The 13,743-nt window shown below is 36.8% G+C and overlaps 2 pseudogenes; both read left to right on the top strand.

Annotated features, from left to right (window-relative positions):
* The first annotated feature begins 2,545 nt into the window (after nucleotides 1-2,545).
* Nucleotides 2,546-3,762, top strand: LOC107501650 (annotated as a pseudogene).
* Nucleotides 3,763-8,724: 4,962 nt separating this feature from the next.
* On the top strand, nucleotides 8,725-8,843 carry LOC118614106 (annotated as a pseudogene).
* Nucleotides 8,844-13,743: the final 4,900 nt, after the last annotated feature.

Here is a 13,743-nt window from a genome sequence, read left to right on the forward strand (position 1 = left end):
GAGAGAAAGAGCAATTAGGGGGATCGCTTTATAAACTATATAAATGTCTAACCAATGTACTGTATACCTGAAACTAATAAAATAACTATTAAAAAAAAAAAACTAAGGAAAACTTAAAACATGTAATGAAGCTTCTCTAACCCCGACTCGGTCCCCACTCACACTCTCTAATTGATACAAGTCCCTTTTCCTCTAATAAAAAGACCTTCAATTTTTTTTTGTTTTATTTTTTAACATTTTCTACTCAATTGAATCGTGGACACAGGTTTCATCATCTGTGAACATGATAACAAGCCATAGCCATAGTGCGATCATAGAAATAAAAGTTGAGAAGAATCTAGAAATTAAGGAAAAGTCACTGAGAGTTTCCATACTAATTATAACTCATGACTTGGTGACCACTCACATCTCTGACTAGTTTTTAGAGAAGCCAGGAATGAGCACAGGCGGTGAAAGATTACCCAAACAGGTAGAGTAAGAATTTGCTGAGGGCACATACGAAGCCAATACACTAAAAATAGATTCTTGGAAAGAAAATTTTAAAAATTGGTGTAGAGGAGGGAGGTGGAGGTAGACAGGGTAGAAGAGGTCAAATATGTGGTGACAGAAAGAAATCTAACTATGGGAGATGAACAAAAATGTGAATATATATATGCCTTACTGTTAAAATGTACAGCTGAAACATCAGATTTTGTTAACCGATGTCACCATAAAACATAAATTAATTAATTTAAAAAAATGGATGTAAACAGCAAGGGGGAAAATGGGAATATTTTTACTTTCTCAGATGTATTTTATTATTCAGTGTATTATTTATTTATAATTATGTTTAGTGAATGGGTGAATGGCAAGAACTATATTCTAAGCAAGGGTAATAAGAGAATATTGAGCTAATAAAACCCAGAAAGTACACAGGATTAATATTTGTAGAATATCTTACATTCTGTAAGAGCTCATCTTTGCCATTTAATAGCTTGAGTGCTTTATCATATTGCCAAAAATAAAAATGAAATAATAATGAATAAAACCACTTAGAATCACATTAATGACTAATAATATTATTTTGTATTAATGTACCATTTAATGTATCATTTAGAAATTTTTCTTTTAATCTTTAGACACTAAACAATGTCTTTAGCTGCATTTTATGACATGTCATATTATGTTTATATTAAGTTATTAAGTCTAATTATCGATTATCAATTCAATATACATGAAAACTGTTAAGAGTCTTAATTCTTTGGGATCAACTGTTTTAGATCATGTATCAGTTTATAGCAGTAGTGAATGAGTTTAGTTTTAATAACCTTGGCTAGTCTCGGATATCTTCTTTCCTTCTTTCACTTCTTAAGATGAAATGCAAATGATAAAACTTTCATATCTTTATCTGGACTTCTTTGATTATGAAGGTTGATTTTTGAAGTTATTTGTATATTCCCCTAGATACATACATTTCTGTTATTCACACCCTTTTGGACTATAGCAAATACACCTCATACTTTAAAAGAAGCATTTTCAGTAATGTTCAGCATCAAGTAATCAGAAATCCCACTGGCAGGGTTTGCACCTCCCATGTGATGATCATAAATTGAGGTGTTGATGTTCTACTGAGATTTCTAGGCACTACCACCTCGAATGAGCACCAATCAGTCTTCAACTCCCTGAAACAAAAGCTACTCAAAGTGTGGTCCATAGACCTTCATGCTTTTCTGCAAATTGTAACTTAAGGACAACAGTGCAAAGAATGAGTGTAAGTGTTAAGGAATGATTATTAAGCAATCTGACAGAGTAATGTATGTCAGATGAATCTATTACTTTTTCAATGGGGCTTGTATTTTACATGTTTTACAATTTCAATTTTTAAAAAATTGTATCTTATAAATGGTTTGATCCATGATTGTAGATTAAAACAAGCTGAGCCTTTACCATAGACAGGTTAAGAAGCACCATTCTAAAATATTTTTTGACTCAATGTTAGTTTCCAATTGCTGCTATAAAAAATTATCACAAATTTAGTGCCTTAAAACAACACAAATTATTATCTTACAGTTCTGGAGATCAGAAGACCAAAATATATCTTATGAGTTAAAATCAAAGCACAAATAGAGCTACTATTCTGTTTTTTGTTTTGTTTTGTTTTGTTTTTGCAGGCTCTAGGGGAAAATTTGTTTCTTTGCCTTTTTCAGATTCTTGTGGATACCTGAATTTCTCTACTAGTAATCTCTTACTTTATTTTTAAAGCCAGCAAGGTAGCATCTTAAAATATTTCTGACTCTGATCTTCTACTTCTAAAGCCCTTTTTGATTACATCTATACAAGATAATCTTCCCATCCTAAGAACCTCAACTTAATCACACCAATAAAGTCCCTGCGCCACATAAGGTAACATATTCACAGGTTTGATATGGACATCTTTTGGGAGGGTGCTACTTAGCCTTCTAGTTTCAACCTTCAAAGCGTCATTCTTAAATCCTCCTTCAGAGATCAATAGGGGTTCCTGATTACACCGGACAGACTTGTTTCCCACAAATACACATGTTAAACCATGGCTCAAGTGGCAAGTACTTAAATGATTTGGCTCTGGATGTAAACACAAATATAAAAAACCTCTGTTGGTTTTCATGAGTTTTAGCTGTTTCAGGTGCCATCAATCAATCATCTAAAATCACTTTATCTGTTTACCTGTCTGGAAAAGGTTGACGAATAATACTATAGGAAGATATCATGCCACCACCATGTAACCCAAAGCCAAAAAGTGATGGAACTCTAACAGAATTTACCAAACTTTATCAGCATTTCAAGGGGTTTTGTGCATGTGTGTGGGTGTGTGCGTGTGTGGGTGTGTGTTGATTACTAAAGACAACTTTTTATGTTTTATCAGCCACCACCATTTGTTATCGCTAGTAAACATCTTTCCATGGCACAATGTTGTACTTTGTGCATATCCACACCATTAACCTTCTTTCTGACACAGATACCAAGAGTCGTTTTTGCCCTTAGCTGTGATTCCATTCATTGTGATTCCTTTTAGTTTGAAGTTTTTGTTTTTCAAGGACCAGCAGGCACAAAATAAGGTTGTAATTCGAAGCTGACATTAAGATTTTTTTGTACAATTTTCATAATTACAAACAATGCTAGAGTAAACAACCTTATACAAATCATTTTATGTTTGACCTTTGCGCAAATGCCTAAAAGTGGGATATTTATCAAAAGATTCGCATTTGTTTTATAAATTCTGTGTAAGACATATTTTGACATATAATCTAAAATGTTCGTCTAAAAGGTTATACAGCTCTTTTGCTCAGGCCCCTGGTGCTGGCAGGATGACAAGTATTGAGGTCTTTGTACTTCCAAGAAGCTCTAGAACTACGGATGAAATCAAAAGTGGCATGATAAACAGTACAAGAAAGCTCATTTGGGCACAGCCCTGAAGGCCAACGTTTTTAAGGAACTGCTTCCCATGCAAAGGGAATCGTGCTGGAGAAAGTAAGGGCTGAAGCCGAACAGTCACATTCTGCCATCAGGAAGTGTGTTAGCGTCCAGCTAGTGAAGAATATGAAAAGAAAAAAAATCACAGCTTCTGCACCCACTGATTTTTTTTTTTTAATTTTATTGAGGAAATGATAAAGTTCTTATTGCTGGATTTGGTCTCAAAGGCTTGCTGTTGGTGGCATTCCTGGAGCCTACTTGAAGGTTGTCAAAGTATCCAGTGTATCTCTTATGGCCTTATTCCAAGGCAAGGAAGAAAGACTGAGGTCATAAGTACTGATGGCGAAAACAGAGTAGTAAATTTTCATATGCCCCCCAAATAATAAGAAGAAATAAAAATAAAAGGTTGTACAATTTACATCCTGTAGTATGCATATTATCTTGCCTCCAAGTACTCTGCTAGTCATGCTATCCAAGAGGTCATAGGACAGAAAGGCTCATAAACCAAATTAAGATACTCAAACCACATTTACAAAATCAACTGGAAACATAGTGAGAATCAAGATGAAAGAGATGGAGTAGGTTAACTCACCTAAAATGAGGTGCAAAGTAGGATGGAAGGACCATACTACCTGACGCCTGGATTATTCAACATTCGTATGTCTCGTCTCTCATTCTCCCTCTCTGTCTTTTCTACTAATGTTGTTGTTATGAGGACCAGAGTAGAACTTTGAGCAAGGAGATTCAGCAAATGCCTGGAGCCAACATATACTTTCTCTGTCAGAAAGATACAAGGGCAAGTACACCTGCCCACAGCTATGGCTACCACTTAGTCTATTGAGGCAGAGCTCAAATGGGAACAGAATGGAACCATAATGGGTGTCACCAATGGGTTACCAATTTGAGATCGACATAAGTATCAGCCTAGAGTTGGCACAATTTCTACATATACTTGATCTTTCAACTATAATGACATATCTGTTTGTTTCATCATATATTCCATTTATTCTATGATTTTTAATATGTTTTACAGGTTACTTGATATTTAGCACATCTAATATCTCAATTCTGCCAATGTCTGACAAGCCTCTTGTTTATCACGCACATTAATACTTCTTGTGAGTCTTGTCCATATCTTATAAGATATTACGTCATATACTTATGTCACTCTGTTCCCCCATCTTCCCCTAAAAACAGGTCATAAAACCCTCATGTCAAAAGTGCCCTCCGTGTACCCGTGTACCCGGAGGAAAGGAGCATCCTTATCCCCAAAGACAAAGGGACACCAAGAAGAATCTGAACAAACAGGACTTGCTAAATTCCACCCAGTTACTGATACTTAACTTCTCGTACTCCTTAACCTGTCAGATATCAGCCATCAACTTTAGCATAAAAATACTCAGCATAAAAAAAAACTTTAGCATAAATTTCTTCTGGTCTTCATTTCCTTATGGAGTCTCCTGTGTCATGTAAAGTTTATATTAAACAAATTTGTATGCTTTTCTCCTGTTAATCTGTCTTTGACAGTGTAAGTCTCAGACTCGACCAGACTTTATGAGTTTAAGAAAACTTATTCTTCCTCTGCACTGTACTTAACACTGCTTACTGGTTTCATCCATTCTATTTGTTTTTATTTTTTCCTATAACACAAGTCAATATTCTCAAATAATATAGCACTCATTGCTGCTCTTTCTAACAGTACATTTAAGTACCATTTCCCCCCATCGCACATACTGACACTCCTTCACTACTCTTGCTTTTATTTGGGTTTTTTTTTTTCATTCATTATGGAAAAAGACATAATTGTTTTTATTTAAATTTATTGAACTTTTAACATTCACATATATTTCATGACTATTTGAACTTCTTTTAGAAATTTCTTGACCTATTTCTCACTCAGATTATTCATCTCTTAAAGTTTAATTTGAGGAATAATTAACAAGTCCTTTGGATATTAAGAACTTCCATCTGTCATATATGTGAAATTTTTTCCCCAGTTTAAATTAGTCTTTCAACAATGTTTAAAATGGGTTTTGCCATCGCAAATGTTTAACTTTTTTTGATTAAGTTTTGTAAACTTGTATGGTGTTTGATTTTTGCTTCATGCTTAGACAAGAATTTCCCCAATGTAATAATACAGATTGCCTCCCATATATTTTTTCTAATGTATAGCTTGATCTAATGTGACATTAGGCAAGTTAATTAACAGCTCTGTGATTCAATTTTTTTATAATCTGTAAGAAAATGAGAGTGATAAAAATATGTACTCATAAGGTTATGAGAAGTAAAATGTGTTGCCCTATGTAAAACGCTTAGAATAGTGCATGACACGTAAATGCACAATCAATATTCACTGTCATTACCCCTGTATCAATCACACAATCTGACCACTTTAAGTATCCTACTTGGGTTCTTGAAAGCAAACATTGTTTGAAATATATTCAAACCACAGAAAAGAGGAAAATAAAAAGAACCTCCCCTGCAAAGATATCTATCTGCTGTTAGCAGATTAGTGATTATTTCTATAATAAATATGGCAATAAATATGTAAATACATACAGACATAGGCAATTATTATTTGATTTATATAAAAATGGAGTTATACTATATATTGCTCTGTCTCAAATTTTGTTACTTAACATCTCTCAGATAGTTCTACCCAAATATTTACTTCCTTCTCTTTAATGGCAATATCTTATTTAATTCAATAATTTACTTAGTTGTTTTCATTTTTATATTACAGAAGTCTTTGTTTTTTAACAGAGACCTCAAGTAGGTTTTGCTTGCATGGGAATCATACTGTATTTCCCAGGCTGGGTCCTCTCCCACTCTCCTAATCCATTTCCTTCTTTCCTCAAATTTCTAACATCTCCTCTCCTATCCTTACTCTCAACTTGCTTCCTATTTCTCTAAGAAAATTGAATCAATAAAGAGAACTTCCAAAGTCTACCACAAGCACATCAACCCTTTTACCCACAAATGTACCCATACACTGTGCCTTCCTGTTACTGCAAATTAAATATCTAAAGCTAGTCTCTTTGCTTGTGTCCTGATTCCATCCCTCTTGCTTATTCCAAGTCATCGCTCAGCAACATTCTCTCTTCAATCTTATCCATTTTTTCCCTCTTTACTGGATCCTTCCTAGAAATATTCAAACACGCTGTTCTTTTTCCCATCTTAAATTTATTTTTTAAGTCTTTTAACTCCATACAATACCTCCTAATTCATTTCTGTTTCCCTCTGCAGAAAACTACTTAAAGTTGTCGATCATATTGATTATTTCTGGTTCTTATCCTTTCATTCTACAACACTGCTCTTGATCACCAACAACATTCACCCAGTTCTCAACCTCTATCTTACTTTACCCTTCAGCAGCATTTGACATGATCAATCACTCCTTACTTTCTACACTTACTTAGCTTCCAGGATAGTGCCCTCTCTTGGTTCTCTACCTATCTCGCTGGTCACTCATTCTCAGGCTCCTTTTCTCACTGGCCTCTTAGAGTTAGAGTGTCTCAGATCTCAGACCTCAGGTTTTTTTTCCCCTCTCTAATTACATTCACCTCCGTGATAAGCTCGTCTAGTTTATGGCTTCAAATTTCATATATATGTTGATGATTTTCAAATTTTGTATCTATTCAGACTTCTGAATCCTAAAACCCTTTACTTAGTTGTTGATGCAAATTCTGTCCTTCCTGTTGTTCAGAACGAAGCCTTGGAATTATCCTTGACTCCTTTCTTTCTCTCATACCCGTGTTCAATTCATCAGGAAATTCTACTGGCTCTATCTTCAAAATATTTTTGGAATCTGTATTCTGCTGCTACCACCCTAATCTGAAACATATTATTTCTTATCTGACTTAAGTCATACCCTCTAAACCCATCTCTGCTTCCAACCTTGGCCCGTCCTCATCCTGGCTAGTCTATTCTCAACACATCAGCTAAATTCTTTAAAAATATCATCAGTCATCTCGTTCTGCTCAAAACCCTCCCCTGGCTCTTGATTTCACTCAGAGGAAGAGTCAGTGAACATCCTATCCTTTTCCTGCTCACTCTGCTCCGGCCACAATGGTTTTGCTGCTACTTCAATTCTTCATGTACTTGCTGTTCCTTCTGTCAGAATTCTCACATACATAAATATTTATCATGTGAGTACTGTCTTTTCTGAGTCTGGCCTAGAACTTAATTTGAGAACATGTTTTTCTTTTATATTTTATAAAATGACGGTGAGAGTAAATGGTGGTATTTTTTCATTAATGCTCTTACTGGGAAAAAAAATATTTGCAATTTTTTCTTTTAGGGAAGGAAATGGAAAATGCTATTGTCTGCGAACCACTGAGACTTTGCCTAAGAACAAAGTCTGAGAACCACTAACTTAGACTACTTGGTATTATCATGTTTCTCTTTCATAATTAGGATTTTTAAAATTAACGCTATGTAATCTTATTGAAGAATTTGCTACCTTTCACCTATAAATTTAGACTCAGAATATTTTCACAATCAGAATAGCCCATCTTAAAGTATTAGACATATGCAAAAGCTAATCTAGGAATAAAAACAACCATTAGCTTATAGCAGCAAAATATTATATACTCTAGACAGGGTAAACAAAATAATAAAATAAAAAATATTTAGCACAGAGTAAAATAACTGTGTAGATTAAAATTAGGTGAAAATAAAATATTATTACATCATAGAACTTTATATTTATTTTATTTAAATTATGATTAAGAAACTGGTTCTTCAATGACAGTTCAAATTTTAAATAAATGTTTGTAAACAATTTCTCTTCTGGATAATGGATTTCTGAATCTTTTTGGTTTCCCAAAGGCAAGGATAATAAAATACTAATGCTTAAATTTCTAAGTTGTCCATTCTATCTAAAAGACTACCCTTGATGTCTGGGCCTAGAGCTAAGATAACAAAAACAGTCTTCCTTTCCCCTAAGGGTATACATTTTTAGTTGATAAGGATTGGTGGGTCATGTGTATTGCCTTGAATAACAATGTTTTGTAAGCCTTGCATTCTTAGATAACAAATCCTTCAAAGTATTCTTGTTTCAGGTCAGATGACAATAGAAAAGACTTTGCTCATGACCTTTCCTTTTAGGATTAACCTCTTTGACCTTTTTGGATTCAGGATTCCAAGTTTCTTTACTATTTAAAAATTAGTGGCAGAAGTTACAAATTTTTCCTGGAGAGGAAAAAAGAACAAAAACCAAAATAATATTGAAAACAAATGCACTCATTCTTTCTGAATACTTGTGATTTATCATTTATAAGAATATAAAATATTGTCTACAGCCATGCTACCCTGAACATGCCCAATCTCCTCTGATCGCCAAAGCTAAGCAGGGTTGGGCCTAGTTAGTGCTTGGATGGGAGACCACTTAGGAAGACTGGGTGCTGTAGGCATAAAAAAAAAAAAAAAAAAAAGTCAGTACATGAAGTGGGGTGCGAGAGAACATTTATTTTTTTATTTATTTGTTTGTTTGTTTGTTTATTATGCCTACAGCCTGGTCTTCCTAGGTGGTCTCCCATTCAAGTACTAACCATGCCTGACCCTGCTTAGCTTCACGAGATAAGACAGGATCAGGCTTGTTTTGGGTAGCATGGCCATAGACTAGAGAACATTTAAATTACCTCCTTGATAGGGGTTTTTGCTTGCATGGTGTCACTACAAACCCTTACATGTATTATTAACTGGTTCTTTAACCCATTTAGATCAAACTCATAATGTTTTCTGTACCATTAATATGATTTCTAACAAGACCTTCAGATCAATATTTTCCCCCAAATGTTTCTGACGTAACAGGATATAAGCTGTATTAGTTTCCTATTGCTACTGTAACAAATTATCACAAACATGGTGGTAGTTTATAATCTTATAGTCATTTTGGAGATCACAAGTCCAAAAGGGATCTCATTGGCCTGAAATCAAGGCATCAAATAGGCAGCGTTCTCTCTGAAGCCTCTAGAGAAGAATCTGTTTCCTTGCCTTTTCCAGTTTCTAAAACTGGCTCATGATTCCTCAACACTTTGCCTTTTCTTTCTCTGCTCCTGTTGTTATATAGCCTTTTTCTCTGTCTGACCCTTCAATCTCCCTCTCAGAAGAACTATTGTGATAATCTTGGACCCACCTGGATAAACCAGGATAATCTCCTGATCTCAGGGTTCTTAAATCTGTCCATCTAAGAACAGCCAAGCCTGTAGAGAATTTTTATAAAAATTTATTTGAGCCAGAGGATCCACCTGGAAGAAAGAGCTCAACAGACTGAGAAAAATGCTTCTGAGAATGGCAGTTGGCAGTTTCTTTTATGCATTTGGAGTTAAGGAGGGCGAGTAAAGAAGTTTCAAGAAGGTAGGAGAAAACAAGGCAGGGGCTAGATGACAAATGGTGTTAACAAGAATATGTGCTATCTTGAGGTGGTTACTTTGAAAAGCAGGCATTTCAAAAGTGTGTTAACCAAGATGCACAGAAACAATGGACAGGGCTTGCTTAAGGCAAAGATAAGCCTTTTACTGAAGAAGTTATAAGCCTAGGGTGTGACTATCCACCCAGTTAGGAATTTATAATCTATCACCCTTTGAAGTTACTTGCCCTACAACCTCTTTTTATCCACAAATCATATCTGCTGAGTCTCATTTGCCCTGTAAGTTAACATATCCATAGGTTCTAGTGATGAGTATGTGGACAGCTTTAGCAGGCCATTTATACACCACATGTAATTTCTGAAAAATCATTTGTTTTGCAAAATTACACATGTGCACATGCACACACACAAACAGTGATTATGGGGAATATATGGGGCTAAGGAGCAAAATGCAGTCAAAATCTCCACACAACTCCACACAAAATGCCACAGAAACTCCACACAACACAAGAATTTCTAATGCAAATATACTAGCACTGTTAGAGAAAGATATACACAATTCTATGAAGCAATTTGATTTATATTTTATTCGGACATCATTCCCTTATTTTTTGTTTGCATATGAGCTATCTCCCCTGTGGAAGGACCTTTCCCCCACCTTTCTAATAGATTTTTTTTTTTTTTTTAGAATAGCTTTAGATTTACAGAAAAACTGAGAAGAGTTACCATATGCTCCACACCACAGTTCCCCTATAGTTATCTTATATTAGTCTGATACATTTGGTAAAATTAATAAACCAATGTTAATACATTATTATTAAATGTCATAGTTTACTTTTATTTCCTTAGATTTTTTCTTAATGTCTTTTGTCAGTGTAAGGAACACTCAATCCTGCAAAGAATTTTTATGAGCTGAGCCAAACTGACGACTATGTGAGGAGCAAGATCTCAAATGCTCTGGAGAATAAGAGTTTTGCAGCTTCTTTTGTTGTAGCCACCAGCCCCCGAAAGACACACAGACCACCAGAACTCAGTGAATTATAGGAAACACTCTTTATTCAGCCAGCTGGATCTGCTAGAGGTACACAGACCCCAAATTAAGCAGCCCCGAAATGTAGAGGTACAGGGTTTTTAAGCCCAAAATTTCATTCTTCATTCTGTCTAAACACAAAGGGCTATCTTTCTTCTATTCGCTACCTGTCAACTCACAGGTCAGGTGCATAAGAAGGGGTACAGAAGCAGAAAGCTTGTTTAGAATGTTATGTTCCTATGGGTGACAGCCTATGTTCCCATGGACATAGCCATGTTCCCATGGGCATAGCCAAGCAGTAATTTTCCTGCAAGTAATAAATTTCTAGCAGTCATTTTTCAGCCATTACACTTTTATGCATTTGAAATTAAGGAGAGAACATAAGGATGATTACATGTAGATAGGAAAAAGCAAAGTGGGAATTGTAATACAGACTATAACAAGATTACTGCTCTCTTTGGGTTAATACCCCCTTCAAGGGGTATTACTTTTGGTATTTCAAAGGTGTTTTAACCTACATGCACAAGAACAATGGACAGGGGTGGTTTAAAACTTTTCGCTAAAGAAGTTGTAGGCCTGGAGTGTGACTACCCACCCTAACTTGCCCAGTTTGGAATTTATGGTCGGATCCCCCTGTGAGGTTAATTTCCATATAAACCCTTTTTTCCTCCAGGGTCTGAACTGGAGGTTCTCTTTAAAAAGCAGCCAGGGAAGTAAGTCTGAGAAACAACAGGCACAAATACTTAAGGCTTCTCTTTGATCTCTGGGCTCTGGATCTCCAGAGCCACTGAGGCAGGGCCCCCCACCAGCATTACCTACTATACAGTTTTGTTGAACCCTACAAATAGACAAAGAAAACAAGCCTCTCCTGAAATCTCACCCTTAAGCAAACCTGGGAATGCTGACAATATTTGCTACTCTGTGTTGATAAACATAATTGACTAGTTAAGGAGTTACTTTATGACTCCAGCTAGCTTTATTCAAACCTCAAACTTTGGGAAATCTGTTACTCATATTTTCCTCGCCCCTTGGGAACCGTGTACAGCACGCTGCTCTCTAGCGGGTTGTCATATTGTAAAGTCCTCATTAAATGTTTTTCATTAAGCTATGAAATAATTGGTAATAGAAGCAGAGCTCCACCCCTAGGAGAACTGAGTCTTAGTTGTGGAATTTCAAGAACTAAGGTGGATTCCCCAGAAAGGAAGGCAGCTGTAGGGTGGTGGCGGGGAAGGAGGGCGTTGCCTAGAGAAGAGTTCTCAGGGAGGAGCAGATCCGAGAAGGAACTGCTTTCGGCTGCAACCCTGGGCCCACTGGGCCCTCAGGTACCAGCAGCTAGCTGCTCCCCCACCCTGCCTATGGGGCTTCAGTGGCCAAAATTCAGGGCGGATGGCCCTGGAAGCCTGGGGGCAACATCCTGCACGAACAGCACCAAGCACAGCTCAATTCCTGCGGGAAGGACACCAGGGGCGGGGTGGGCCTGCCAGGCGGAAGGACGCAGGCCCGGGAGGGCTGAGGCCCTGACTGGGACAGAGAGCAGCATGGGGAGCGCCAGTTATTCATTAACCCAGCATCTGGGAGAATGTTTCAAAATCGCAGCAGTCCTCTATACCTCTCTTGGAAATACTTCTCACTACCAGACCCTACCTATGTTTTAGATCAATGATTTGTTATTGCCTGTCCCCACCAGAGTGAATGCCCCTTGAGATCAAGACTTCAGTTTTGCCTATGGCTTTCTCAGCCTGACCTGAAGCCAGGGAGGCACAATCCAAAGAAAAAAAATTCTGAGCTAGAGAAGGCACCTGGAGAGAAAAGGGTGGAGTCAGTAGATAAAAAATTAGTCAAGAGTTGGAGGTCATCACTTTACATCTCTGGGGCAGATTAAAATTTTTAAAGTACAACCACTAGGTCTTAAAGCCTTTTTACCCCGCCTTCAGCCTCTGACAGATTAAGCCATTTCACTGTTTAAGATTCTTGAAGGGTAAATTTGGCTAGAATGTCAGTCTCACGGAAGCTAGTGAAAAGTTTAGACGTTTCACTTCATCTGACGTTTTAACACTTTTTTGTGTTTTGTGCCTTTCTCCGGTCCCTGACACTTCTTGATGGGAAAAAGTCGATAGAAAACCTACGCAGATTCCTAGTCCAGTCCATCCTGCGCGGATTCTAACAGCCCCTTCCCGAATGAATCTGGGGACTTGAGGGTTCTGTGCATAGTTGGCAGTTTCGCTCTTAGAGATTTTCTCTTTGCTTTCCTGTTTTGTCACTGGAGGGAGTATGCCCCCATCCTCTTCTTCTGATTTGAGGAGTTTTACTTAATTATATCCCTCCATCAAGGGCTGGAAATTAATGCAAAGAATCTGTTGTCCAGAAAGGAGTTATGTGGCTTATGTGTCCTAGAAATTTTCTTCCCTAGTCATCTGAGAATACTGGGGTTCAAAGTTGAGCAAACTCCTAGAGTGGGTCCATGGAGGTCTAGTCACAGTTTGGAGCTTTTCCTAAATCTTTGGGTCCAGACAAAAAGTGCCATTTGAGGCTTCCACATTGCTTCAAGTAGGTCTGAAAAGAACTTTAGCACAATTAGAGCCGACTTCCAATAAATGGTAGGTGGAACTGGACTAGAAATTCAATTCCTATCTCCTTTGAGCCTATTGAATAAACCCATCTGCCAGCCCATTTAAAAATAAATGAACCATTGACTGAAAGAATTAGGTGGGTGGGTATTGAGATTAAGTAAGGCTTGATATGGTTCCTATTCTATTCTCTCACTAAAACCTTCTATAAGTCTACTGAAAATTTTAAATAGCTTGTCTTTTCTAGTTGTATCTCTTTGAGGTTGTCTACAATCTCCCGGATTTGTGAGCTAAGCTTGTGTGTTCCAGGGCATTCTTCCCCAGCACACTGAAAAATTTTAAGT

The sequence above is a fragment of the Rousettus aegyptiacus genome, unplaced genomic scaffold, assembly GCF_014176215.1.
Source record: "Rousettus aegyptiacus isolate mRouAeg1 unplaced genomic scaffold, mRouAeg1.p scaffold_m13_p_2, whole genome shotgun sequence".
In the NCBI taxonomy this organism is placed as follows: domain Eukaryota; kingdom Metazoa; phylum Chordata; class Mammalia; order Chiroptera; family Pteropodidae; genus Rousettus; species Rousettus aegyptiacus.